This window comes from Melospiza melodia, unplaced genomic scaffold (assembly GCF_035770615.1).
Source record: "Melospiza melodia melodia isolate bMelMel2 unplaced genomic scaffold, bMelMel2.pri scaffold_91, whole genome shotgun sequence".
NCBI classification, from domain to species: domain Eukaryota; kingdom Metazoa; phylum Chordata; class Aves; order Passeriformes; family Passerellidae; genus Melospiza; species Melospiza melodia.
Window position 1 is genome coordinate 1055279 of NW_026948805.1, and position 26832 is coordinate 1082110.

At 49.8% G+C, this 26832-nt stretch overlaps 1 pseudogene; it reads right to left on the reverse strand.

The window, feature by feature from the left end:
- LOC134414024 (zinc finger protein 850-like) overlaps positions 1-26832 on the reverse strand; it is a 93059-nt pseudogene that overhangs the window by 11855 nt on the left and 54372 nt on the right.

Sequence of the window (26832 nt, forward strand, 5' to 3'; positions counted from 1 at the left end):
CTCCTGTATTGATAGAGTATCAGGGTGACAGGAAAACCTTGGAAGGTTTATTAGATACTGGTGCAGACTCCAGCATTATCAGCCCGGATTGCTGGCCCCACAACTGGCCGTTACAGCCCACCACAGTAGCCGTTACCGGGGTTGGAGGCTTAACGCTTGCAAGGAAATCACCCATGTTATCAGTAAGTATTGACAGAAAAATTTTACGGAGTGTTTTCTCTGTTGTGCCTATGCCTCCTACTGTGCAGTGCCTCATTGGTCGGGACATTTTTGCTCAAATGGGGGTAGTGCTGACAAATGAGTACTCTTTGGGCTAATGGCCATTGTGTGGACTTTCCCAATCCCACTCATTTGGAACACAGACACACCAGTGTGGGTTAAGCAATGGCCATTAAAAAGGGAAAGTCTGGAACAAGCACATGTACTAGTACAAGAACAATATGAGCAGGGTCATTTACAGTTGTCAGTAAGCCCATGGAATACCCCTGTTTTTGTTATTAAAAAGAAGTCGGGAAAGTATCGTTTGCTACAGGATTTATGGGCTGTAAATGAACAAATGGAGCCTATGGGAGCCTTACAACCAGGTTTGCCTAACCCAGCCATGTTGCCAAAGTACTGGCCACTGTTAATTGTGGATCTTAAGGACTGCTTTTTTACTATTGCTCTTCACCCTCGAGACACTCAGAGGTTTGCATTTACCTTATTGGCTTTAAATAGGGAAGAACCAGACAAGAGATTTGAATGGCTTACTCTCCCACAGGGAATGCGCAACAGCGCCCCCTTGTGTCAGCTGTATGTTGACAATGCTTTACAACCTTTGCGACAGGTCTGGGCCAAAACAACCATTTATCATTACATGGATGATATTTTATTTGTGCAGCCACAACCTTTTGCAGGTCAACAAATTCAAGAAATACATAAGGCCCTGGAACTACATGGCTTGGTTGCAGCTCCTGAAAAAATTCAATTATCTGCACCCTGGAAATATTTGGGATGGACGCTTACTGATCAGGTTGTTACCCCCCAGAAATTGCAATTCAAAATTAAAATACATACATTGCATGATGCTTAAAAGTTATTTGGTGATCAGCAATGGCTGCGCCCTATTGTGGGCATCCCAAATGAGTTGTTAGATGAACTTCGACCTTTACTAAAAGGGACTGACCCAGCATAACCTGTCCATATAACCTCTGAGCAGGTTAAGACACTTCAGCAGATATTGGACTGTGTGACACAGGGCAGTGTCCAGAGACGAGATCTTAACCTCCCCATACAGCTGACAGTTTGGTGTGGAACTAAATTTTTACTGGGTGCACTTATTCAGCAAAACAGAAAAATGGGGGAGGCTTGGGCCTTAGAATGGATATCTCCTCCACTTCAACAGCATAAAACCCTTCTTCAAAAAATTGAAATTTTGGCTGACCTGCTTAAGAAGGGTCGTGAACGTGCATTACAGATTACGGGAAAGGAGCCTGATCAGATACGGATACCAATGAAGAAAGATACATTGACCTGGTACCTGATAAACAATATGGAATTACAAGAGGCACCGCTGGGAGCTGGAAGCGTGATTGCCACTGATGATATTCCCAATATACCATTGAACTGGATAGGGCGGTGGGGTTGGATTCAATGCCCAAAAAGATCACAGAAGCCCCTGTTGGATGCTATAACAGCCTACACGGATGCAGGAAGAAAATCAAGAACTGCTGCAGTGACCTGGCAGGAAAAGGGACAATGGCACCATCAGATTCTCCAGGCTTCCAAGTCGGATACTTTACAAATGATGGAGCTATTGGCTGTTTTATGGGCCATGATGCATTTTTCGGGGGCCCTCAACATAGTGACAGATTCTTTGTATGTTGCATGAGTGTGTGAGTGAATAGAGGACACCTATAAAAGAGGTTCAAAACAGGAGCTTACATGAACTGTTTATTCAATTACAGAGGGCAATTAAGCTGAGAACACATCCCTTTTCTGTTATCCATATCAGAAGTCACAAATGGGATATTGGTCTAGGAGAGGGTAATGTGCAAGCAGATAAACTAGTCTCAATCACACAAATTACTACAATTCCCAGGCAGACTATTGCCAGAGAGGCACATTCCATGTTTCACCAAAATGCAAAAGGTCTCCATAGAGAATTTCAGATATCTATGGGCGAGGCACGGGCAATAGTCAAAGCCTGTCCCATGTGTAGTCATCATAATGGGGTCTGCGGGTTAGGTCTGGGAGTTAACCCAAGAGGGTTGAGTACAAATGAGACCTGGCAAATGGATGTCAAACATGTTGCTGAGTTTGGAAGGATGAAGTATGTGCATGTTACTATAGACACCTATAGTCATTTTATATGGGCCACAGCACAGACAGGTGAGAAAGCTGGGCAAGTGGAGAGGCATCTCAGCAGCTGCTTTGCTGTAATGGGAGTGCCATGGTGTATTAAGACAGATAACAGGCCTGCCTACTGCAGCAAAAGAATAAAGTAGTTCATGCAAATGTGGGGGATAGAACATGTGACAGGCATTCCTAATTCCCCGACAGGGCAAGCAATCGTAGAAAGAGCTAATGGTACCTTGAAAAGATATCTAGGTAAATACATGGATATTAGAGAACTGCAAGAAAGATTGTTAAGGCGTTTATTTGTTTTAAATCACTTGTGTGTTTTTGGGGAAAGCAAGGTGCCTGCTGTAATTCACATTCACCACTATGTACAGGAGAAAGAGAGTGTAAAGCAAGACGTATGGGTAAAATACAGAGATCCTAAAACAGGGCAATGGCAAGGTCCTGCTAAGGTGTTATATTTGGGCCGAGAACATCTTTGTGTCTCTACCCCTACAGGATCCTTATGGGTACCTGCTAAATGGACCCGAGCAGCTGTATTAGATGGAACCACCAGAACTCCATCAACTGAGCGCAGAAGACTGTCAGCGAGTAGAGACGAAGCTGTTGATCATCCTTCGACCAATACTTCTTAAGCTGAAAGGACAGTGTAGTTTGGCTATCTACCGAGCGATTGATCGGTGTAAATCCTTAGATTATATACTAAGCCTGCTTCAAGCGCTTTCTACATTTGATTTTAGAGGGCCTAGGGACCAAGCTTGTATTAATTGTCATAATAGACAGTGTGCTGCATGGGTATTGTTTTTCTGTGGGGGCTGTCAGCAAACTAAGTGGCTACATCAGACTCAATTACCTTATTTGTGGTGCAGGAACTGTGGATTTTATTGGCGGTTCGGCTCCTGGCAAGCAGAACTCCGGGCCTTTACAGGATTACCTGGTTGCCAAGGGTTACAGTTGTATGAGTCACCAGAACAGAAAATTATTGCATGGTTTAGGTGGGAAACCCAGCATTTAGTTAAACATGCTTTGGGACAGTCCAAGTTGCATATTTTACAGACTAAGTGTGGTAGGGGTATTCCCCTTTCACAAACAAGTATAATAGGTCCGATTTCTGCAGATCAAGATCTCAACCAAGCGTGGGACAATTGTCTGAGAGACCTAAAGAGGTTAAATCTGGGCAGATCAAGGAGAAAGAAGGGGAAAGGAGAGACATTCTTAACGACTTGTGGGAAACAAGTTTATCTACCAAATGTGTGGGTGGTTCAAAACAGCGCCTGGGGAGACCAGGGTGATGTGGCACATTTATGCTGTTATGTTGCTGATCCTCACCCTCTTAGCAGACAGTGCAGATGCTGCCGGAGAGGTGAAAACTTATCATGCATGGGCCCCACCTCAGCCTAAGACTAATATTTGGGTTATCCTGGCAAACTTAACAAACTAGGAGGCTATTTGCCTGTCATTATCTCCTCCCGGTAATCCATCCACAACTTGCTTAGTAGGACTACCAGCAGATCCCTGGCCATGTCCCTCAGGTGTACCCACCTGCAAAACTGACAATCCTAAGACAACTGCAGATAATTGGGACCAATGGGTTTCTCACCTCCCCGTAGCACCACAGGAACCCCAAGAATTGGAGCTTTTAGGTTCAGTGATGGCAGATGCATGTATTAATTTTAACCATAGAAGCCAGTTTTCAGCAAAAAACCATTCCACTATTGTAACTTCCAGCATGGCTGTGTACCGTAATGCAACAGCTTGGTGCAATTATACCACAGGGAAAGTGTCAATCTCATCAAATGACCCTATTCAACTGCCAGCAGGTTACTTCTTAATCTGTGGGGACCATGCTTGGTGTCCCATCGATGCTGTGTGGGGGGGCCATGTACAATTGGACGGCTGTCTCTGCTTACACCCAATACGTCCATGATATTAAACATGAGCCGCCACCGTTATCGACATAAGAGAATGATCCATGCATTTACTGCTGACTGTAGGGACGATGTAAAATTTTGGTCCCCAGGGGCCATAATTGCAGCATCCTTTTTGGCTCCAGGGGTGGCAGCTGCAGGTGCCTATGGTGCCCTAAATAAGTTGGGATGCTGGCTTGCAAAGCAAACCAATGCCACCTCTTTGGCACTTTCTAGCCTTTTGCTTGATATTGATTCTATTTGTCATGCACTGCTTCAAAATAGAGCTGTGATTGACTTTCTTTTACTTGCACAAGGCCATGGCTGTGAAGAATTTGAGGGCATGTGTTTCTTGAATCTTTCTGACCATTCGCAGTCTCCATCCATACCCAGCTCGCTGAATTGCGAAGGTTAATTGGAAACTTACAGGTAGAATCAGGTTTCGGTATTGATGGATGGCTCTTATCGTTAGGCCTGGGATCATGGTTACGTTCTGTTGTTAAAGCTGGCATTATAGTGGGCATTATAGCTCTGTTAGTAGTGTTAATTTTGCCATGTTTTTGCATGTGCTTACAGAACATGGTGCAAAGGATGATATCTGCTGCATTTAATCAGACTATGCTTGTCCAACAGAAAAACGGGGGAAGTGTGGAGAGCTTTGTGGACAGTTGGCTAGCCGAGAAAGGTCACGTCGACATAATGCCGCTGGTTAAGCTTGAAGGCAACAATATAGGAGTCAGGAGTCAGTGTCCAATAACAGGCAAGGACATTGTGCCCTTGGTGCAACAACAGGATAGGGGAGAACATCTTTGGCAGAAATACAAAGAAAAGTTTCAATAAAATATCCACAAGAATGCAGAAGTAGGCGTAGTTGGCTGATAAGTTACTAGCCAACAGTGAGCTGGCCTTTGTAATATGTATGAGATTCATTAACACCGACATAAAGATGTGTGCCTATCAATAAAGTTCGAGATTTGCTGATCATTCATATTGCGTGCCGCATTTCTCCCGCCGATCCCAACATTCTTATTACTCTTTCTTTTAGTTGCTATTAATAAACTTTTCTTTATACACTCTTAAAGTTTTGAGCCTGTTTTGCCTTTCTCCTAATCCTCTCTCACAGCAGGAAATGAGTAAGTATATTCTAGCGAGTGCACTGGTAATCAGCCAAAACTGAACACACCACAATAATTGATGAATTTGCCAAGAAATCTCAAATTGGAGAACCAAAACATAAAAGGAAACCTTCCTGATGAACTGCATGAGAGCAGAGGGAAAACAAGGCAGAGCCATGGTTTGTCAGGAATTGCTTGATCCTAATGAGCCCTGTGGTGCACTTTGATCTGAGCACTGGAACCTCATGGCCTGAGAGGAGATGGCACAAACCTTTTCTCATGGTTTGGGCCTGGCAGAGCCAGAGCCCCCATGAGTATACCTTCTCCCTGGTGTCTGCTGTGAGATGTGACCAGGAATAAGCAAAGCAGGCTCCAGCTTTTACATAAAGAAAACTTTATTACCTAAACTACAAGAAAAGAAAGACGGAACAAAAACTATAAGAGAAAAAAGATTGAAAACCTTACAAAAAACACTTTCCTCCTCCCCACCACCAAAATTTTCCCAATCCGATACATTCCCCCAAAAATCACCAACTGCCCAGTCTGGCATCACCCTTTTGGATATTCAAACTTCAGTCCATGAAGAGGAGAGGAGTCTTTCTTGCACCATAGGCTTCCCCTGGAAACACGCTGAAACCTCGTGTGCTTCCATGTCACTCGGCACTGCCCGGAAAGTCCTTTTGCCGCTTGTAACATCTTCCTTCCATGCTCAGTGCTCTCACCACTGGCATGGACCAGAGCTGCTTTTAGAGTTGTCTTTTAAGGATGCCTTGTCTCACTCCAAAAAGGCGCAGTCTCTGCTTTGGGACATCTGTCCCCCCCATTTTTATCCAACCCCAGGGGCCGAGGGGTCCCCACAATGAACCCTCCTGGTTCTGAGGCACTGCCTCCCCCTAAATGCAGTCTCTGTGTCACAGGAATAAAACTGGTTCAGTCTATGGCTACACAAGAAAAGTCCAGCCAAAAGGCCACTCCAATCACCTCTCTCTCCACTCAGCAAGCCTTCTCCACGTCCTTCGGGCCAGGTCCTTGTCTCATCTCATCTCTTATCTCCCGTCTTATTCAGCTCCGAGGAGGATCAGTATTTTTTTTGGAAGGTCCCAATCATGAAAGAAAGGGGTTAAAAATTTCAGTCTCTGTCTGTCCCAGAACTCCGGCACTCCCACACTTGCTGCTGCTCCGGCTGGCCGGGCACCTCCTCCCTCGCTGCATTCCCCCCCTTTTCTCCTCCTGGGCCGGCTGCTATCACATTCGTTGTCGCCAGCTCTCCCTCTCTCTCTCCGGGGGGGGAATGGCTGCCTGATGTCTCTTGGGGCTCCTCCACCCTTCCATCCTCCAGGGCCTCCTCACCTCCCATCTCTGTCCAGGCCCAGGCCTACCACATGGCTGCCCCTCTCCCGCCCAGCAGCAGCGGCTGGACGGGGGAAGGGAGATCCGACCTCCGTCCCTCGAAGTCCCAAGAGAGAACTCCCAGGGCCGAAGCTCTGCTTTTAACCCCTGTGTGTTCTCAGAGGTGTGTCCAAAACCCCACTGGCTACACCAGGTGCCAATATCAAAATCCAAGCACCCATTGGTTTGACCACAGCATCCCAGAATTCCCACTTCTTCCTGGTCAAACCACCACACCTTTCCAGGAGGAAAAGTCAGAGGAAACACCCAAAGTGTCTCAAAGCATGAATGGGTCCTACTGAGGTCCATCCTCAACACAGGCTCCTCATGGACTCTTTGGAGGAGAGATTTGGAGGCCAGGACGGCACAAAAACCTCTCAGAGACTCAGTATGGAAAGGAAAATCCTTAAAAGTACTTAAAAGTATCCTTAAATCCTTAAAATACCTTTAAAAACCTTGAGTACCTCAAAGTATTAATGAGCCCCACTAAGTTTCAGTACAAAGCTCTCAAGGGACTCGTTAAAGCAGATAATTGAGGCCATGATTGCACAAACCTCTCACAAAGTCTGTATCAAAGGGAAAACACCAACTACCTTATAATAAATGAAGTACCCTCAAGTATTAATGAGCCCCACTGAGTGCTGTTACTGACAAAGCCTCTCCAGGGACTAATTACAGCAGATAATTGGAGGCCATGATTGCACAAACCACTCAGAGACTCCAAGGGAAAAGCCAAACCCAAAGTCCTTTGAAAAACCTGCACAGAGGTTCATGGCACAGAGGCAGCTCCTGGCAAGGGCAGCGCTGCAGAGAGACAGCTCTGCCCAGGAGCAGCTCCTGTGCACAGCCCAGCAGGGCTGGGGCACTGCCTGCAGCCACCCTGGGCACAGCACAGAGGGGTTAAACTCAGCCTGGGCTGGGAGCACAGAGCAGAGCTCACTCAGGGCTCACTAGAGCAGAAATCATTCCAGGTTTGAAACAGTAATTCCCTGGCTGTGGGAAGAGAAGCTGCAGTTCCTGCAGGGATCTCCTGGAGCTGGCACATCCCACAGCTTTTAGGACCTTTCAGGAGGACTCTCAGAGCTGCTCCAGGGCAGGGCTGTGGTCCTAGGCCAGGGCTGGCTTTCCCTGCTGCCCCAGCCCAGGCACAGCCCAAGGCAGCTCCTGTTGCCAGGCTCTGCTGCAGGGCTGAGCAGCCGGGGCTGCAGCCAGGGGTGCCCAGGGCTGTCCTGCAGAGCAGGGTCCTGCAGCCCAGGGCACTGTGCTGGGGCAGGGACTCTGCTGCCTGCCAGGGACAGCTCTCAGCCAGCCCTGGCAGCTGCTCCCAGCGCTGGGGAGAAGCTGTGGGGGGAAGGAGCCACCCTGAGCAGGGCAGGGGCTGCTGCTGAGAGGGGCTGGGTGGGGCAGGGCTGCTCCCTGCTGTGCCTGGGCACAGCTCCAGAGGACACTTCCCAAAGAAGGTAAGCCTGGGATTGCTGGAAAGATCAGGAGCTTTCCTGAGAGTGTTTTCAATTTCCTACTTGGAGAGGATGGAAACGTTGGAGTGATGACAAAAGATTTTTGTATTTTTTACATTTTATATGTTTATAGCTCTCTAAATTACTATTATATATTTACAATACTATAATCCTTAGTTTATTAAACTCTTGAACCTCTTAAACCACTATTATATTCTTATAAAAGCTTTAATCCTGAATTAAATCTAGTATGTTTTCTTACCTTTCTCTTAATAACCTGACAGTCTAAATATATTCCTAAATTGCTGTATAGTCCTATTCTTTTATATAGTCCTGAAATACTATGTAGTCTTCTAGGAACTGGACATATAGGAACATTTTGGGTTTTGAGAATGAGCAGAATATGAGCAGTCATTATAAAAAGTTAAGGCAAAGAAGCCCTTGGACCTACTCCAATGGATTCAGCCAGAGGTGTGTAACTGGGGCAACTGAATCTCTTATTGAATGTTCCTGTTAAATATCCTAGTTAATCAATCTCAATAAATTGTTGAAATCAGGGCCTGGGTGTGACCCATCCCCACTGGGACACCCAGAAGCTTTCAATTAATATCTGGTTTTTACTTTACTGTTCTAACACTTGTAGCAAGGGTTTTTTTGTTTTTTTGTTTTTTTTTTTTTTTTTTTTTTTCTCTTTGGATTATAGACAACAGGGGGATGAGAGAAGCAGAGCAGGAATTGTAATCCCAGAATCACAGAAGATTCTGAGTTGAAAGGGACACAGCAGAATCATCAAAGTAATGTTTGATCTTTTACAGGGACTGCAGAACTGTAAATTTAATCAGTCTCTCTGCTGGGAGCCTCCCAAAGGGCCATCAGCCACTCCTCAGCCCTGGACAGCAGCAGCATCACCTCTGCAGGGCCCAGCAGGGCTCTCCTGAGCTGCCCTTGCCCAGCTGCACACAGAGCCTGCCCCAGCCAGGGCCCTGCACACGGGCAGGTTTCTGTAGGGCCCTGGCCAGGGCACACAGGTTGGGATGGGCTCTGTGAGCGCTGGCAGGGACAAGGCTCCTCTCAGGAGGGAATGTCCAGGCCCAGGGAGATGCTCAGGGAAGGAGAGGGGGCTGAAGAGAGCAGTGCTGGGGGCAGGGGAGCATTGTTGGTGTGTGGGAGGTGCCGGGCACAGCTGGGCACGGGAACAGTGTCCTGAGTGCCCGGCTGTCTCTGCCCTGCCCTCTCAGGGACAGCACCACAACATCTTCTCTTGGTTCTGCCCTGCCCTGATATTGTCACTGTTATCTGCTGCTCTCAGGGAGGCTCTGGCATTTGCAGCAGCTGAGTCAGGCACTGCCCTTGGCATTCCTGCCAGGCAGGGCTGTCCATAGGAATGGGATGTCCAAGATTCCCTGGCATCTGTGGGGCTGTGAGCAAAGCAGTCCATGGGAAAGGGGAATGAGCTGAGCCCTATCCCTGAGATCCCATCATGGGCACTGCCAGGGATCTCCTTGCTGTGCCCTTCCAAGCTCTGAGCTGCCCTCCTGGGTGCAAATCTGTGCCAGAGCCTCTGGGAGTTCCCTTAATGTCCCACGGGGAAGGGCAGAGCTGCCAGTGCTGAGGAAATGCTGTTGGGTTTGCCAAGGGAGCTGTGAGTGTCCTTGGCACAAGGGGGTGCTGAGATCTTGCCCAGAGACCTTGAGAGAGGGCAAGACATTCAGGGATCCCTCTGCTCTGGGCAGGGTCTGGTTTGTCCCAGGGTGACCCAGGGAGTGTGATTGTGCTCTGATTGCAGCCAAAGGTGCAAAGCCAGGGCAGGTTCTGAACAAGCCCATCCAGCCCCTCACCTTCCTTCAGCCACAGGAAATCCTTTGCCTCTCACATCTCTCAGTGGCAAACTCTGAGTGCAGCAGAAATGCTGGGGATTTCTGACCTCAGAGAGCCAGGAATGATTGGTAGATAGGAAAATAATTCCTAAAACCAACTCCTGCCATCTATTTGTGTTACAACTGGGAGTGCAGATGCTAATAGTATGTCAGCAGTACGAGTGATTCCCCTGACAAATACTGAATATCCAGCCTTGTCCCTCTACCCCATGGCCACAAACCCAGGGCAGTGGGGCAGAGATGGCTCCTTGAGGGCCCCCATGCAAAGCCCTGGCTGCTCCTGGCACACTCAGCCAGCACAACTGGAACTCAGGCAGGGACCTGGGTGAAGGATTTCCCAGAGCAGGAACAAGGCTGGGTGAGTCCCAGTGGGACAATCTATAGGGAATGACCCAGGTTTGGCTCAAAGAAGCCTCTCCTGACTTCTCACTGTCCTTTCTCCATGAACAGGTCCCCATGTGCAGGCACAGCACATGTCCAACAGCAGCTCCATCAGGCACTTCCTCTTGCTGGCATTGGCAGACAGGCGGCAGCTGCAGCTCCTGCACTTCTGCCTCTTGCTGGGCATCTCCCTGGCTGCCCTCCTGGGCAACGGCCTCATCATCAGCGCCGTAGCCTGCGGCCACCACCTGCACACGCCCATGTTCTTCTTCCTGCTCAACCTGGCGCTCACTGACCTGGGCTCTATCTGCACCACTGTCCCCAAAGCCATGCACAATTCCCTCTGGGACACCAGGGACATCTCCTACTCAGGATGTGCTGCTCAGCTCTTTTTCTTGATGTACTTCATTGAAGCAGAGTTTTATCTCCTTACCATCATGTGCTACGACCGCTATGTGTCCATCTGCAAACCCCTGCACTACGAGACCCTCCTGGGCAGTAGAGCTTGTGCCCACATGGCAGCAGCTGCCTGGGCCAGTGCCTTTCTCACTAGTCTCATGCACACAGCCAATACATTTTCCCTTCCCCTCTGCCATGGCGATGACCTGGGCCAGTTCTTCTGTGAAATCCCACAGATCCTCAAGCTCTCCTGCTCTTACTCTTACCGCAGGGAACTTTGGCTGATTGCTGTTAGTGGCGGTTTAGTATTTGGCTGTTCTGTGTTCATGACTTTCTCCTATGTGCAGATCTTCAGGGCTGTGCTAAGGATCCCCTCTGCGCAGGGACGGCACAAATCCTTTTCCACCTGCCTCCCTCACCTGGCTGTCGTCTCCCTGTTCTTCAGCACCTCATTTTTTACCTACTTCAAGCCCCTCTCCATGTCCTCCCCATCCCTGGATCTGGCCCTGTCAGTTCTGTACTCCGTAGTGCCTCCAGCCCTGAACCCCCTCATCTGCAGCCCGAGGAACCAGGAGCCCAAGGCTGCTGTGAGGAGTCTGATGATTGGATGATTTTAGGAACATTAAACTGCTGGAAAATTTCTGAAAATCACTGGTAATAAAAGTTATCTTTGATACTTCTTTTAGGTTTGTTTGTGGGTTTTTTCCTTCTCTATTACATGTATTAATATTGTCCCCAAAGAAATGTCATTGTTTGTGCCATTTCTGCAGAAGCAGATGCTTGCACTGCAGCAGCAATGTCTGTGTGCAGAGCTGGGGGCAGATCAGTGCTGGCCCATCAGCTGTGCCCAGCAGCAGCAGCACTTGGTGTTGCCAGTGCTCCTGCCATGGCCCTGCCCCGCTGCCCTGGTGGCCCTGGTGTTGCTGCAGGGCCTGAGTGCTCTCGGGGCCGGGCACAGTCCTGGGTGTGGCAGTGCCGGGGCTGCAGCAGGGACAGGCCACGGGCACTGCTGGGGCAGTGCTGATGCCTCAGGCCAGGGCCTGGGGGCTCCAGGCTCCTTGCCCAGGCTCTCTCAAGAACACGCCCAGGCCAATGCTCAGCACAGAAACTCCCATGATCAGCCCCAGGCTGGCTGTGGGCAGGCTGGGGGCAAACAGCATGGCTGGGGCTCTGCAAGGGCCATGAGGCAGATGGGAAGGAGCAGCAGAGCAAGGGCTGATTCATCCTCAGTGCGCTGGACAGCCCAGGGCAGTGTCCCAGAGCGTCCTCATGGAGCTGCCAACAACATCCCCCCTCTGCAGCCCTGGCCTCTCCCCCAGCTCACACAGGTGCCCCATCCTTGCAGGAACAGACACGGCAGCACTGGCTCAGCAGCCCCTGTTTGCATTGCACACAGCAGGCAGGAGTGTTGAAAGCGAAGGGAGATGACCCATCCTTGTTGATCAGCATCGAACTCCAATTTATTGATCCAAAATGCAGGTTTTTATAACTGTGTTAATTAAGCTCATATATATTGCAAACCTGAGCTCACCATAGGCCACAGATCAAACACTAACCCCTCCTTTTATTTTCTATACCTGTGGTTTGTTATTGAAACCAAGATTTGTGTTCTCACCCTGATACGAAGGGCTCTCCAAACCTCCATGTCTGTTCCCAAGACAGCCAAGGACAGAATGTTTACTTGTTATTGAAGACAGGCTTAAAAACTTAGCTGTTTACAGAAACAGGCTGTGAGAATTTTCTGCTCACAGCTGCCTTTTACTTTTCCATCAGCTGTATATGATTATGGCATGTCTGAACAAAACTCTGTAAGCCATTTCTGAGCAAAATTCTCCAATACAGGAGCACCCCCATCCTGTTGCTGTGGGGGCATGAACATGAGGGAGCAGAAATGCCATCAGCCCCTGGGGCCAGCAAGGGTTGGGGGACACCAGGGAAAGCACTCAGCTTTGTCCTGGCCTCTGCAGTCAGCCAGAAAGTTTGTTCCCATCAGCTGGGAGCTTCCTGTGGCACTGCAGACACTGTTGCTCAGAGCAGGGGCTGCCTGGAAGCCACCCCCAAACTGCCCTGAGCATTTCCTTGGCTTGACCTTTGCTTTCTTTACTCCTTCTGCTTCAAATTTCTTCTAATTGCCCACCCCAGCAGGCCCAGAACTGGACACAGCACTCGAGGTGCTGCCCAACCAGTTCCCCCAAGCGCAAGGGAAGAATCACTGCCCTGCTCCTGCTGGCCACACTATTCCTGATCCAGGCCAGGATCCATTGGCCTTCTTGGCCACCTGGGCACACTGCTGGCTCATGTCCAGCCTGCTGTCCATCAGTCCCTGCAGGTCCCTTTCTGTCTGGCTGCTGTCCAGACACTCCCTCCCCAACCTGTAGTACAGGCGCCAAAAAGCAGGGCCTGGATGGCCCTGCATTTGTTAATCCTCACCTTGTTGGATTCATCCTCTGGATCCAGCCTATCAGTGGTCCCTGCGCAGACCACTCCTATGTTTCTTCAGGTCAACACTCACATCCAGCTTGGTGACATCTGCAAAGATATCCTTGGTTCCTAAGGGCCCCTCAGTGTCACAATGGCCTCTTGGTTATACCAGGCCCTTTACTGTCACGCTGGTCTCCTTTGTTCCATGTACTGTCACGCTGGTCTCCTTTGTTCCATGGGGCCCCAATATGTGACTTTAGAATCCTTGGTTCTGTGGGCCTTCACAGTGTCACAATGTTCTTGTTGGTGCTGCAGTTTCATAGTAGCCCCTTGGTTCCATGGGGTCCCAGAATGTCACAATGGGCCCATGGTCACATGAGCTCCCACGCTGTCACCATGGTCTCTGTGGTGCCGCAAGTCCCCTCAGTGACACAATGGACTCTGTTGGGCAGGATGAAACAAGAAAGCCTTTTAAATATGACTGCCTAGCAAAAGATTTTGAGAATATAGAAACTATAAAGGAGATTGAAATGAAAGAAACCTTTGAGTTACCTTAGTTGTGACCAGTTCAATGTAATCCCCCCTGGAGGAAACAATTCCCTCTGCAAGCAGGCAGGCCTAAGAGTCAGAGCAGGCCTTGCAGCTTGGCAGATAGGGCCCAAAGAATAAGATTTAGGGTTTAACACGTAAACATAGTATGGTAATGTAGTGATTCTTATAGGTTGTGTGGAAATGTTATAAGATATGCATGCTGTAGTAGATTGGTTAATGAGAATCTGCATATTCAACACTGAAGACAATTTATTGTGTTGTAACGGGAGCTTCGCACTCTTTTTTTTTGCTCTCTTTTCGCTTGCTCTCCACGCTCTCTTATCTCTCTTCTCCCTTATCTCTTTGCCTGCTCTCGTGCTCCTCTTCGCGCCCTTTTCTTTCTTTGTCTCTTTGTCTTCCCTCTGCACTTCTTCACCCCCTCCTTTCTACATGCTCTCCACTCTTAAATCTTTGCTGTTGACTCTCTCACACTTTAAGCCTCTCCTCTCTGGGCCCTGCTTCGAGCTGCGGCTGGCAGCTCGCAACAGGACCCTTCACCCATGCCCTTTGCAATAAACCGATAGTTTCACAACTTGGCTTCAAAGAGATCTCGTCTCCATCCATCCCTACCGTGCGTGACCCCCGTCGCCTACAGGACTCCTTGTTTCCATGAGGCCACACAGTGTCACAATGTTCTTCCAGATTCCTCGAGGCCCCATCGTGTCACAGTGGCCCCTTGGTTGCACAGGATCCTGCAGTGTCACAATGTCCCCTTGGTTGCATGAGGCCCCACAGTGTCAGAATGGCCCCTTGGTTCCACTGGGCCCTGGAGTCTCCCAATGGTCTCCTTGGTTTTGCAGTGCCAAAATGGTGAAACCCCTTGGTTACACGAGGCCCTGCAGTGTCACAATGGTCTCTGTCGTTCCACAAGGACCCAGAGTGTCACGGTGCACTTCCTGGTTCCATGTGGCCCCACAGCACCACATTGGACCCCTGGTTCTATGGGGCTGCACAGTGTCACCATGGTCCCTTTAGTTCCATGAGGCCCTGCAGTGTCACAATGGCTCCAGAGTGTCCCAATCATCACAGAATGACAGAATCAAATAGGCTGGAAAAGACCTTTGGGATCATAAAAAAAACCAATGCCCTAATACTGCCTTGTCACCAAGACCATGCCACTAAGTGCCACTGGAGAGGGACAGTGACTCTGCCACCTCCCCCCGGGCCAGCCCATTCCAATGCCCACTCACCCTTTCTATGACGAACCTATTCCTATTGTCCAGCCTGAACCTCTCCTGATGCAGCTTAAGGCTGTGTCTTCTTGTCCTGCCTATCAGCAGATCCACACTCACACCCAGCTTGGTGCCATCTGCAATTTGTGAATGCTGGACTCGATCCCCTCAGCCAGATAATCAGTGAAGATATTAACCATGACTGGGCCCAGCACGGACCCCTGGAGGACACCACCAGTGCCTGGACACCAGCTGGGTGCAGCACCATCCCCACCACTCTCTGGGCCCAGCCTCCAGCCAGCTCTTAAATCTCCCAGCGAGGAGGGAACCTGCCCAAGCTGTGGGCTGCAGCTTTTCCAGGGAATCCTGTCAGAGACAGAGTCAAAGGCTCTGCTGGAGTGCAGGCGCACAACATCCACAGCCCTTCCCACATCCACAGGTGGGTCACCTGGTCATAAAAGGAGACCAGGTTGGTCAGGCAGGACCTGCCATCCCTAAATCCGCTCTGGCTGGCTCTCATCCCTCGGCCATCCTGTGGGTGCCCTGTGATGGCACTCAAGGTGATCCGTTCCATAACCTTGCTGGGCACCCAGGTCAGGCTGACAGGCCTGGAGCTCCCCAGATCCTCCTTCCAGCCCTTCTTGGGGATGGGCTCACATTGGCGCCTCCAGTGCTCTGGGACCTCCCTGCTGAGCCAGCACTGATGGTAAATGATGGAGAGCAGCTTGGGGAGCTCATCCACAGCTACCTCATCCCCCTGGGATTGATCCCATCCTATCCCATTCACCTGTGAGCATCTGAGTGGCTCAAGCAGGTCACCAACTGCTCCCTCCTGGATTCCAGGGGCCTATTCTGCTCCCTGTGCCCATCTACCATCTCAGGAGAACACTTGTCCTGAGGACAACTTGTTCTGATATTGAACATTGAGACAGACAAGATGTTAAACAGTTCAGCCTTTCTTTAGTTACTCTATTCTCCACTGCATCCAATAAAGAGTAGAGGTTCTCTTTATCTGGTGTTTTGCTACTAATTTATTTATAGAAACATTTCCTATTATTTTTAACAGAAGTGGCCAGATTAAGCTCTACTTGAGCTTTCATCTCTTTCCTTTTCTTTCTGCATAACCTAACAACCTCCTTAAACACTTTTTAGTTGCCTGTTTGCCTTTCAAAATGATGCATCATCTTTTTTCCCTTAAGTTGTTACCAAAGATCCATGGACAGCCAGGCCAGCCATTTTCCTCACTAGCCCCTTAAGATTACTTTCTTGAAATGTGTCCTTCCTTCCTGGACCCCTTTGTTTTTAAGGGCTGTTTCTTTTTTAAAAAAATCTGTGTTTTTTGAGGTATTCCTCAAATCTGCATCCCGAATAGGCCAAATCTGCCCTTCCTAATTAAAGTGCAGAAATTTTGTTGCTGCCCCTCCTTCTCTCACTGAACATGGAAAAGTTGTTCGTCACTGTGCCCCAGGCAGCCTACAAGCCCCACATCTGCCACCAGCCCTTCTCTGTTTGTGAACAGCAGGAGACAGAGTTTTCCTTGGCAGTGGGAATGTTACCAAAAATTTGGTAAAACAGAAAACTCCTTAACACCAGTGTAGCATTAAGAAGAAGCATTCTTTATTCAGCTGGATTCATGGGGGAGAGCTCTTCCCAAAGCCGTGCAGGCTGAGTGCAGGAAAGATTCTGTTAATTTTGTGTATTTTGCACACATATTCATTGATTTTCCCAGACTAAGCATACATATGACAATCATTTCTCCAGAATCATTAATGTATTTCCCCTCCCCTTAACCCATGTGTTCTTCTGTCCTGAGGATCTCTCTGGTGGTCCGTGGTGGTCACGGACCCCAGTGTTCCGGTGGGCCGGGCTGAGCTGGCAGGACACTGAGGCTGCTGAACTTCTACTTGCCCTTCTCACACAATGGGCACTGTGTGGTTTCCATAGGCCTGGGATTTTGGAGAACAAGCTCCAGGTGTCACCTGGTAGAGACAACTGATCATCTGGTAACACAAGGTCACAGAGTGGGCTATGACATCACAGAGTGGGTTATGTGAGGTCATCAAGCAGCTATGGCATGGACTGCCTCTCTGATATCACTGAGCAAGCTGTGACATAACAGGGCAGAGGTTCTAACATCATAGAGCAGACTATGACATCACAGAGTTGGCTGTGACATCAGAGACCAGCTGTGTGACATTGGAGAATGGGCTGTGACCTCAGAGAGCTGGCTGTGACATCCCCCAGAGGGGCTGTGTGACATCCCAGCAGGGCTGTGTGAGGTCACTGGGTTGGTCACTCTGCCCCAGCTCCCCCTCACAGTTTCTCCCAACAACTCCAATGCTGTTCATGCCCAGCAGGGTCCCTGTCCCCCAGGATCTTCCCAGCCCACCTGGAGCCACAGCCTCCACCAAAGGATGTTCTACAGGATCCACCCCAGAGCCTGACAGGGGAAAAGGGGCCAGGGCTGTGTCACCAGGACATCAAGGACGGGGATTATCCAGGTCCTTGTGGCCGGGTTGGGTTCCCCAGGGCAGGAAAGATGTCTGGCAGCTGGAGAAGGGTCTGGGAAGGGCCTCCAAGGTGGGGCTGGAGCCCTTGGGCTGTGGGCAGAGGCTGAGGGAGCTGGGCTGGTACAGTCTGGAGCAGGGAAGGCTGAGGGGCTCCTCATCCCAGCCTGGCAGTGCCAGTGAGGAGGGGATGGAGAACACAGAAGCCAGGCTCTTCACTGGGGTCTGGTGGGAGAAAAAAGTCATTGTGTGGAAGAGGAAACAGGAGAGATCAGCCAGGACAGGAGGAAATTAAATGAGTCAGGCTGGTTTCAGCATTTCCTCAACACCAAGAGCAGGCTGACCTCCCTTCTCCATCCAGGACTGACAGCTTTGCAAATCAGGAATTGTTCAAGCTGTTCTGCCCCCACTCCAGGGTGAGCACCCAGATACAAGAACTGAATTGTGTTTATATCTATCACAGAATCATGTTTGTCTGAAATTAATTTTAGTATGGAAATTGCTTGTGGATGGAGGAACTCATCAGACACTGCTGGGACATTGCACATAGCTCAGGGAAGGGTGTGACTGTTATTAAATTGTGTCCTGTTACACTATGGTCTGTTGGCCATGAAGAGAAACTTCCTGTGCCTCTGAGTCTCACCAGTTCCTGACCCCCAGAGGACACAAACCTGATGAGTTGTGGTTCCCACTTCAGTGGTGGCACTTGCATCTCCCTCCATAGTCAGAGCAGAGCTCCCTTGTCCCACAAAGTCCCTGGCAATGTAGAAAGGAAGGAAACAGGGCAAGATGTGGGGATCAGGGGCAGGGCAAATTCAGGGAGAAGAATGACTTTTGCATTTGATGGAGCCCTGCCTTCCCTTGGGTTTGTTGACTGGCAATAAATGAACATCCCTCCGTGTCTCTGGTAGTTCCTTCTCCAAGGAAAGTAGGTGGGAATTGGAGCCAAGGAGCTGAAAGCTGCAGGTGCAGCCTGAGCTGGAGGGAGCTCAGATTTGCACAAGGCTGCTCTGGGTGCCACAGCATTGATGGGGGAAATGGTGGGGTGAGGGTAGGGACAGAGTGTGATTGATTGTCAGTCATGAAGGGTCTTGATTTTCATATCTATTCCAAGTGCATGAGGAGGTACTTGCATTCAGTGTCAGTTGGAGAACTGTGCATGTCAATTTATAAACATGGGGAAAAAGCTTAAAAGGACTTAAAAAAATCTTTTCTTACTGTCATTTTATATAGAATATATTCAGTTTGAATACACTACTCAAATCTGTCCAATTAACCACAAAAGATATGAAAATTAAAATCAAATTATTCCAAGAGGCTTGGCTGGTTAAGGTGTTCTGAATGTTAATGAGCCCTGGGACACTGAATTCCTGCACTCAACAGCTGAAGGCTGAACAAGCCTCTGCAGCAGGAAAATTCAGCAGCAGCCTCCAAGTTGCTGAGGATGTCAGCAGCCCCCACTGAGGCCATCCCTGCCCAGAGACCGTGGGGGAATGGGCAGACAAGAAGAGCGTCCCTGGGGCTGGGGCAGCACAACTGAGAGGCAGCAGCGGCTCCAGCTGGGAAATGGAGTGTGGAATGTGGCTGGGAAAGCCCTGCCTGGGGTGTGCCAAGGAGGACAGACATGCCCTGACTGCCCTGCCCCAAAAAATTCTCTCAGTGAGACGTTTAAAAAGAATTACAATTGTTTGTGTACTCTGAGTTGGACTCCCTGGGGAAATATTCTCAGGAGCTCAAAAGAACCAAACAGCATTTACTGGCAATTTTAGAAAATTAGAGGAGCTTAGCAAAAGGTTTAATGCCACATTCAATCAGCAGAAAACACTTCTCAAAGCATTACCTTGGCCCATTCAACTTAACAAACTCTTAGCTTGTTCAATTTTAAGTTAATCAAAATTTGCAAGAGGAGGTTATTAGAAGACACAGAGAGAGAGAAAGACAAAAAAGATACAGAGAAGCACACACACAGCTACGAAATCCTGGATTCCAGCAATGTTCAGATGGAAATTCCAAGAGGAGGTAGGGTCAAGATGTGTGCTTGCCTTGTGGTCAGCCTTCAATACCCTTTGGTCTCCCTGGGCCCTTCCCCCAGGTGAGACTTGGGCTCATTTGGTCCCTCAGGAGCTGGGCTGGGGCTCCAGAGGTGGCTGTGGAGCATTGCCTGTGCTGTGCCAGGGACTGGCAGACACTGCTGGGCTGGGATAGAGACTCTGGGGGGATTGGGGTTCCAAGGAAGGGTAGGGATTCTAGGCAGGACAGGGCTGAACCTTCCCTGTCATCTCCCACACATGAAATGTTTTGAGCCAACAATGTCCTCCAGTCTCTCACAATAGGCAATGTTGGAGGTGAAATCCCAATTCAGGCCATGGGCACCTGGAGAAGGACAGTTCTTTTCCATAGTAATGAAAGCATGGAGCCCCAGTGTTTCAGTAGCAGATGAGAAGAGACCTTCAACATGCCAAGGTCAGCTGGACCAGTAAGGAGGCCCAGGAGGCCAAAGCAGCCAGGTCTGTTCCACGTTCCCTTAATTTTATGCTGCCCTGAAGTGTCACAATCGTCTCTGTGGTTCCCCAGGCCCCACAATGTCACATGACTCTTCTGTTCCATGATCCTGCAATGTCACAGTGGATCTTTGGACCCTGGGGGTTTGCAGTGTCACAATGGTCTCCTTTGGCTCCACAGTGTCACAATGGACCATGGATGACATCAGGCCCTGCAGTGTCACAATGGAGCCTTGGTTCCATGCAGCCCTAAGCGTTACAATGGCCTCTTGGTTTCAGAAGCTCCCACAGTATCATAATGGCCCTCTTGGATCTGTGGGGACCCCCAGAGTCACAATGGTCTCAGTGGTTCCATGAGGCCTCACAGTGTCACAATGTTTTGCTTATTCCATGGGGCCTCATAGTGTCACCATGGTCTCCATGATTCCATGAGTCCTCTCAGTGTTGCAATGGTCTCCTTGGTGCCAGGGTGCCCCAAGGCGTCATAATGGTGCCTTGGTGTCATGAGGCTGTGAAGTGTCACAATGGTCTTTCCATGGTTCCATGAGGCCTTGCAATGTTACAATGGACCTCTGGCTCCATGGGGTCTCACAGTGTCACAATGGCCCATTGGTTCCATGACACCCCAAAGTGTCATAATGGTCTACACAGTTCCACGAGGCCCCGCAGTGTCACAATGGACCCTTGGTTTGATGGGGCCTCTCAGTGTCACAATGAACCCTACATTCCATGGAGCCAACCAGCGTCAGTACGGTTCCCTTAGTTCCATGAGGCCCAGCAATGTCACAGTGCTCTCCATGATTCCATGAGGCACCACAGTGTCACACTGGTCCCTTGGTCTCACAAGGCCCCACAGTGTTACAATGGTCCCTTGGTTCCATGGGCCCTGTGCTGCTGCATTCCCTCCTCCCCTTCTCAGGCTGCCCTTCCAGCTGAGAAATGTTCCTTGGGCCTTGGCCTTGGCCAACAGCCCCTGGGCTCAGCTCCTCTGCAGCTCATCACAAACACTGTCTGCTCCAGGCACTGCTGCTGCCCAACCAGCTCCTGGTTCCTTTAGGAGCAGCCCTGGGAACTGTTTCTGTTCCCTCAGTGGCACAACATCCCTGTTCTCACAGTGCCAAAGAAAGCTGTTGATGCCAAGTGTGGCCAGGATGAGCCATTGCTGGGACTGAAGCCCCTCTCTTGGGGCCCTGCAAACAGCGCTCCAAAAGGAGCCCTTGGAGCTCTCCTGGGCCAGCGACTCCCTCTGAGTGGGGCCTCTCCCAGCCGGGAACTCTCCCGTTTGCTGCACTTGGGGATCCTGAACAATGACGGAGCCTGGGCCGATCCCCCCACTCCTCCAGGCTCAACCCTTCACCCGCTGGGGAGATGCCAAAGGACCCACAGGGAGCATTGCCTGCCCTCAGGGGAATTTCTCATTGGTGCCTTGCACTGACTCTTTGTGTCAGTGTGCACACAGGAGTGCCTGTGCTGGGGAAATGTGGAAGAAATGCTGCTCTCTGAGGGGTTTTATTGCCTTGGATAGTTGAGTCAGTCAGGCCTGTAAGTGAGGTTAGGTCATGAGGTCTAAGCGAAGTTAAATGCTGCTAAGAGTTTTTCTTCTGCTAAGTTGTTATGTTTAATATAAGTTATAAGCAAAGTTGAATATTGTAAATTATTTTTCCACTGTTAAATCATTAAGTCATAGGGTATAGGTTAGGTTAAATACTGTTAAGTGCTGTTCTTTTGCTAAACTCTGATGTTTAAGATATCAATTAAGATTAAGGTATAATTTAAGTCCTGTTAAGTTTGGGCTGTGTTCACCTTTTGAGCGATATTCCTTTTATCCTTGCCCTCACTGTCCTTTTGTTACACAAACTCACATGGACAGTTCTTGGTTCGTTCCTGGTTTGATTGCCTGGATTTGGTTTTGTTTTGCTGTTGCTTTGTTTCCTTGGTGTGCCTGAAGTGTCCAGTCAGGAACACAGTGACTCTTGCCAAGGAACTTTTTGCTGCTGTCCCTTAATATTAAATCTGGTTTTTGCTGATCCCTTGCTGGGGATTTTTTCAGTGCTCTCAAGGCCTCGTTCGTAACAGGGTGAAGGAGCCCTGGCCCAGGCTCTGGCCCTGGCGGACATGGGGACGCTGCCGGGGGGTCCCTGTCCCCCTGTGCCACCCCCAGGCCCCCGTGTCAGGCTCTGGGGTCGATCTCGTGGAACATCCTCTGGGGGAGGCTGTGGGGCTGGGGGTGGGGGGACCCGGGGGGACAGGGGACCCCGCTGTGCACGAGCAGTGTTGGACTGCTCTGGGGGGAACTGTGAGGGGGGCCGGGGCAGAGTGACCTCCCCAGTGACCTCAGACAGCCCCTGTGATGTCACACAGGCCCTGTGATGTCACACCATCCCTGTGATGTCACACAGTCACCTGTGATGGCACACAGCCATCTCTGCAACCTCACACAGCTCTTGGGATGTCACAGAACTTCTGTTATGTCACACAGCCTGTGTGATGTCACACAGTCACCTGTGATGTCACACAGTATCCTGTGATGTCACAGAGCCCCCTATGATGCCACACAGCTTTTTTGTGATGTCACAAAGCAACCTGTGATGTCACAGCCCACTCTGGTATGTCACACAGCACCCTTGTGATGTCAGAGAGCCAACTCTGTTATGTCAGCCTGGAATGTCATGCAGCTGCACTGTGATGTCACAAAAGACTCTGTGATCTCAGAAAGCCACAATGTGATGTTGGAATCTGTTCTGTGATGTCACAACCTCCTCTATGATGCTACACAGTCACCCAGTGTTGTCACAACCCACTCCCTGATGTCACAGAGCCACCTTCTATGATGGCAGAATCTGCTCTGTGGCCTCATACCCTATTCTACGATGTCACAGCCTGCTCTGTGATGTAACAACCCCCCTCAGTGATGTCACAAAACCCTCTCTGCAATGTCATACTGACACTCTGTAAGGTCACAGCACATACTTTGACCTAACAGCCAGCTCTATGATGTCACATAGCCATGCCATGATGTCACAGCCTTCTCTATGATGTCACACAGTCCACTCTATGATGCCGTAGCTGCACTATGACATCACGCAACAAACTCTGCGATGTCACAGCCCAATCTGTGACCTCACACAGCCCACTCTGTGCTGTCACACAGCCCCTTGCTGACATCCCCGTTGCTCTGTGCCTCTATGACACAGCCACAGAGGTGCTGCTGTGACACAGCCCCCTCTGGGACATCCCACAGCCCCTGCCAGTGCTGAGCCCCTGTGAGCTCTGTCTGTGCCCTGCTGGTGTCCCTGAGGGGCCCTGGCAGCGTCCCAGCCCTGCTGGGCTGTGGACAGGAGCTGCTCCTGGCCAGAGCTGTCTCTCTGCAGCGCTGCCCTTGCCAGGAGCTGCCTCTGGGCCAGGAGCCCGGCCCAGCTCAGCAGCACAGACACAGCACAAGGACTTTAATGTGTCTGGGGCTTTGGCGCTCTTTGCATCAGACTCAGTCTATCAGAGTGTGCTCAAAACCTCTCAGGAACTCAAAGTCAGATTGAAATACAGAAGTTTTCTTGAAGGGTCAATGGGTCTCATTAAAGGACAGAACTGAGAAAGTGTCCCAAGGTTCCAGGTAGAGCAGAACACTGGTGGCAGTGATGACAGGTGGGGACAAGCAAGGGAAAGGTGTCCCTGATGCTGAGCAAACCTGTGCCTCTGTCCCTGCAGGCTGTCAGCATCCCCCGGCTGCCCCACCTGGCTGGGCCCTTCCTTTGCTGACAGCTCTGCCTCCTGCCTGCCTCTGCCTGCCCATACAAAGCCTTGGGCTGCTCCAGGCTCCTTCTGGGGGACGTGCTGCACCACAGCCCTGCCCTGCCAGGGAAACTCTGTTCTCTTCGTGTTCAGTCTTGGCCTCCCCAGCTGCCCTTGGTGCCATTGTTTTTTTCTCATGCCTATATCCTCTATGAAGAAAAGCTCCAGAATCTCAATCTTCCATCCCTCCCAGGCTATTCCTGTTCTGTCCTCAGTCTCCGCCCCACTGATCCCAGAGCTATCAGATTCTACATCCTGGTTTTGTGATGAGGCCTCCATCCTGGAAGATTTTGTGTCCTCTCAAAAGTCTGTGAAAATGGAAAAATCGTGATCAAAGTTATTTTCTCCCAAATCTTGCAGTGACAGAAAAAAGGGTCAATATCTTTAAACTGAATAAGGGTGGATTTACATTTGTAAGGAGGAAATATTTTACAATTATAAGAATGGCACAGAACTCCAACAGTGTGGAGAGCATTATCAATAACTGGTTAGCTGAGAAAGGCCACACTGATATAATGCCACTGGTTAAGCTGAAGGAGAAAAGTCAGCAGTCAGCAAGCTGAAAGGAAGAGTCAGCAGTGACCTTGCTGCAACATGAGGATAGGGAGTTGAGATTAGTCCTGAATATATCCTAAGAATATGTAGAAAGTATCAAAAGTAGAACCATAGGAATGTAGAAGTAGGCGTAGGTGCTGATATGTAAGCTGACCAATCCTGAGCTCAACTTTTGCAATATGTATGAAGCTCATTATTAACTGTATTTAACCCGCTGTACTGATCAATAAAATTGAGCCTGTGATGATCAAACTGATGTCCTGGTTCCCTTCCGTCGACAAATGGTGGAGAATGCGGGCATAACCGAATCTCTGCCCTTTTTCTCGGATTAAAAGAAAAAGGGATTACACCACGGTCCGGAAGTTGGGTTTGGGTCCCAGCAGCCGGGACGGTGCCGGAATTTGAAGCACCCTTAAGGTTCACAACGGTGACTTAAGCCAATACGTGTCGCAGGAGCCTGGAGAGCTGCAACAGCGCGCGCTGATTAATAGGTATGGATAGGCAAGCGGCATATGATTTATTTACCGCCTATTTAGAGCGGCATGGGATAAAAGGGATAGATTTAAAAAAGGAGTTACCAGGGTTATTAGCTTATGGCCATGCTAAGGGTATCTTTTCTAATCCTCATACAGTTCATGAGTTATCAGAGTGGAGAAAGTTTGGGGAAATATTGTGGGATACAGTACTAGACGATGATAAGTCAGCAAAGAAATTCGGGAAGTTATGGCGGGTGGTGTATAACACGTTACTTCAGCAGGTCTCTGAGAGAAAGGCAGCAGAAAGGGCGACAGAAGCTCATAAGAGGAATATAGGGTATGGTCGTGAAGATGATCCCCTGGCACCTTCTGTAACTAAGGTACTTATGCCTAAGAGTCCCCAGCAAAGTGGTGTGGAGGATTTCTCTATAGGCGCAGTGGAACCGTCTGCACCTTTCCTGTCAGAGGGGGAGGGCGAGTCGGATGGTGGGGGTAGGAGCAAGCCAGCTTTGCCTCTGCCACCAGCTTCAGGCGGGTCGGATGGTGGGGGTGGGAGCAAGCCAGCTTCGCCTCCACCGCCAGCCTTGCCTCCGCCGCTACCCCTCAGTGAGCTGGCTCAGGTTACAGCTTCGGTGGGGGAAGAGTCCATTTCCCCGCCAGAGCCAGCTACAGCGGGGGGGCGGATTGCCCCCCGCAGGCTGGCTCCGCGTGAGCCGGCTCCGGTTTCACTGTCAGCTCCAGCGGGGGAGGGGGGGCTCCCGCTTCCCCCGCACGAGCCAGCCTCTGCTTCACTGCCCCCCCCCGCGCGAAAGCTCGGTGTCTGCACCGAAGCGCCAGCAGCATAGCACCCTTAAAGGGCCAGATCCCATCCCAGGGGCACACCGTGATCCATGGGGGGAGATGGCTAAACAGAGGAGGGAAGCTTGGGCTGCTTTGGCGAAAGAAGTAATGCAAATGGGGGATGGTGAGGCGGTGGAAATAGCTTCTAGTCTTGCATGTCCAGTTACATACACATCACAGTATGATGCACAGGGGAACCTTACGCATAATATAGCAGAATATACTCCCTTAGATTGGAAGCTGTTAACTCAGCTACGTTCTACGGTTAGTCAGTTTGGAGTAAAAAGTGAACCTGTTAAGCAAATGTTAGATTATCTTTTTAATACTCAGGTTTTATGTCCTAATGATTTAAGAGGAATAGTTCGGTTGATATTTACTCAGCATCAGCAGTTATTGTTTAATGCACATGACCCATTACATGGAGTAACAGTAAAGGAGCTGATGGGCTTAGAGGCATTTTTGCGTACAGAGGCACAGATGATATCGGGAGCAGATAAACTTAGAGAGTCTATGTGGTTAGTGCGTGCTGCAATAGACATGGTTAAAGAGCCAGGAGGGTTACCGGCTTATATGGGTATTAAGCAAGGAAGGGAAGAATCATTTGGAAATTTTATCGATAGAACAGCTACTGCTATAGATTGGGCTCGTGTTGCAGGGCGCTATTGAAGCAGTGTGCTTTGCAAAATAGCAATCCAGCAACCCAAAGAGTGTTAGCTACTTTAGGGGCAAACTGGACTATTGAGGAAGCATTAGAGTGAATGGCATTAATGCCAACAGCTTCACAGGCATTTATAGCAGAAGCCTTAAAGGAATTAGGATTAGGGTTGCAAAAGCGTAGTCTACTCAAAATCAGGTGTTAGCTGCTCTTGCTCCTCTCCAAAGCGGCTCACTGGCAGTCACGTAAAGAGGCTCGAGACCATTCATCAAGTGTTACCGATGCGGCAATGAGGGACAGACACAAGTTGCCGCCGTGACATCGGAGACACCAGCAGCTGCCGTAACATCGCTGCTACCTCCTGTCTGCAACCCGCAACAACACGGAGCCTCGGCTTGGATTTATCAGCAGCAGTAGACGTCACACTAATGATGAACCGGCCTGAGAGGATACCCACTGG